We start from the raw sequence: 3,200 nt of genomic DNA, 5'->3' as shown, positions 1-3,200 counted from the left end.
TTTGCAAACTTTAAAGCACTATGTAAAAGTAAATTATTAGAGATCTTGAAGAGAGAATTCCTGCTTTGGGAGGGAAGTTAGATGAGATGATTTAAGAATGCTAATGTTTGAGTTAGATGAGCTTCATTTTACATAGGAGGAAACTGAAGCCCAAGGTAACAGAGGCACTAAGTAGCAGAGTTAGCATTCAGACCCACGTGATCTTTCTTTTTTCTTTTTTTTAAGCAATCAGGGTTAAGTAACTTGGTCAAGGTTACATGGCCAGGTGTTTCTGGGTGGGTGCTAAGTGTCTGAGCTCGGATTTGATCCCAGGTTATCCCGACACTGGGGCCAGTGCTCTTACTCACTGTGCTACCTGGCCAACCCCACATGATCTTTCTTCAAATCCATCTGCAAGATCCCTCAGTGTTACTATTCCACAAGTTTGTGACCTATATCTTCCCTTTCATTGAGGGAGGCCAATATAGATGTGCTTCCTCTTGGCTGAGAAGGGAACTCAAGCTGGGTGTGATCAGTTGTCCTCCTTCTGAGTGCTGGGCTTTGGGAAGTGCTAAGAATGGCCTTCACCCTGGTTATCAGATGGCTGAGAGCTGGAGATAAGAAACCACAGTTTCCTTACTGTCAATCAGGGAGAGTTTTATTGACCTACCCATCAGGGTATGGGGAGAATTAATTAATAACAAAGAGAAGCAGTGTCCAAGGAGGAGAACTGAATTTTCTTGGAGACTGATGGCTGTATATATTTGTCCCTGATATATGTCCTATTTGGAGGTTCCCCCAACATATTCCTTGTTACTTTAATCACCAGAGCCTTTTCCTCTCTTACATGGGGTAGATTTACAGGAGCATGGTGCTTTGGCAGGTATAATCTTTGGCCTATGGTTTGGGATCACTTATCACAGTTCCAATGTACCCATTCTAGGAAAAAGCTACTTCACTTCTTCATGGCTACAATTACGTGGTTCCAGTGGGGAATTAGCTTTCCCCAACCCAGCTGCAGATATGAAAGCAGCTCTGGGGTCCATTGCTTTTGCTAATCACCACTTAATTAAGGAGAAGAAGCCTTTGCGGGTTTCTAAGGTTTTACACTACCAGAAGCTTCAGGGGAAAATAAAGGACCAGCACAGGTTTCCAAAGTGGATAATACTGTTTCCTGGGGGGCGCCAGAATGATCCAGGGGGGTTGTAGTAGCCTCAGATGCAATTGGGGGGCATTGAATAAATCTAAAGGGGAGATGGAAGCATAAGGAAAGAAGAGAAGAAAATTTTGAAAAACTGTACATGTTTCATCTATTGCATAACAGAGTTAAAGTTATAGTGATTACATTGTTTTCCAAATAAACATTTAACATGCAAGTTATAATGATCAGTGCTCAAGTCCAATGGCAAGTCATAACAAACAGGTATTGGCAGGTGAATGGGTCACACATTGTCAGGAAGTCCAGTGTGCACTGGCAGGAATATGTGTGTGTAATGACTTATTTACAATACTACACTATACGGTTACATGATGCAATATTGTGTTACCAAAATTTCAATGCAGGAAAAAACTCACAAATGTACAATAAATCATTAAATTTAAGACACTTCATTTTTAAAAAAGATTTTATATTTTTTGAAATGATGCAAAATTTAAAAGTTAAAGGTTTAAAGAAAGATTTCCAGGGGCCACTGAGTAACTTTTTTTGAAAAGGGGGTGGTAGGCCAAATAAGTTTGGGGACCTCTGGTCTGGAGCCAAGAGCTGTTATTGTTTGTTTCTCAGTCCTATCTGACTCTTCATAAATCCCATTAAGGCTTCCTTGGCAAAGATATTGGAGTGGTTTGCCATTTCCTTCTCTAGCTCATTTTACAGATGAGGGTTGAGTGTCCAAGGAGGGGAACACAATAAATGTCTGTAAGGGGAACACAGATACAGTAAAGTGTGTGACGCCAGATTTGAATTTACAAAGAAGAGTCTTGACTCCAGGCCCATTCTATCCATTGTGCCACTTAGCTGCCTGCAGAGACAAGAGCCAAATTCTGGCTCTGAAATTTAATTTTTGCAACAGAAAAAGTAGTGGATTTCAAGTCAGAGAACTTAAGTTCAACTCTTTTGTGATCTTGGACAAGTCATAATATCTCTGGGTCATAATTTTCTCACCTGTAAAATGAAGGGGTTCTGCTGGAGACTTCTCAGATTACATCTGATTCTAACTTGAGAAGTTATGAATTTTGGCCCTGACTCATGCCTATGGACAAGCATAGGTCTAACCTCTGCCCATGAAGCTTCAGTTGCTCCCCATTACCTTCTGGATAAAACATAAACTCTAATCTGACTCTTCACAATCTGGCCCCAGCCTCCTTTTCTAGGCTTGGTAGTGAGCTTTTTCCTTACAAACTGATGGCCATGATATTTCAACTCCCATCCCTATCCCCTTGCACAGGCTGTCTTCTATACTTAAAATGTATTTCCTCCTCACCTGTAAATACTGGGACTCCTGATTCCCTTCAGAGCTCAGTGGACCTGCCATGTTCTTCACAAGACCTTTCATGATTTTCCCACTTTTTAGTATGCGTGAATCATTGTGTATTTTTACACATATCCTAAATTTACTTATCTATGAATTCTTGGTATTCTAAGGCAATAAGTTCCAAGAGATCAGCTTTCTGTACACCTCTAACCCGGAATAGTGATCGACAGGTATTACAGGTGCTGACTATGTGATAGTGATATGCATTATAATCAATCAAACCCACCTACATAAAACCTGGCAGCACTTCTCCAGATTTACCAAAGTACAAACGGACAAAAAACCCCCAAACTCAAAACTTGACTGAGTAGGGACTAGGGAGTAAGAAAATGAACCCGGGGTAGCAAAGTTAGCAGTAAGAAGTCCTGAAGCCTTGGTTTTCCTGTAAATGTTCCCCCTGCTTTAATTCCAGAGCAGCTGAGGCTCAAAGGCACAAGTGTTTGCTTCAATGCAAATACTGCACGCGCTTAAGAGACAGATACTTCCACGAAAAAACCAAGACCTTCCAGGGGAGTTCAATTTTGGCATAAACATAATAAACATAAACACAATAAACAGCATTCAGTGCAAGCCTGAGGAAGACTGAAGGAAGGCAGACTGGTGCACTGCAATCCCAAGAGCACAGCGAGATGTGCATTTTGACCAATTTTCCTCCTTCTCGGTGGAACTTGATGAGTAAGAGAGAGAAAG

Source organism: Petaurus breviceps, unplaced genomic scaffold (assembly GCF_028583685.1).
Source record: "Petaurus breviceps papuanus isolate PSGF00001 unplaced genomic scaffold, PetGlider_PUasm1.0 229, whole genome shotgun sequence".
In the NCBI taxonomy this organism is placed as follows: domain Eukaryota; kingdom Metazoa; phylum Chordata; class Mammalia; order Diprotodontia; family Petauridae; genus Petaurus; species Petaurus breviceps.
Note: the sequence above shows the minus strand (reverse complement) of the source record.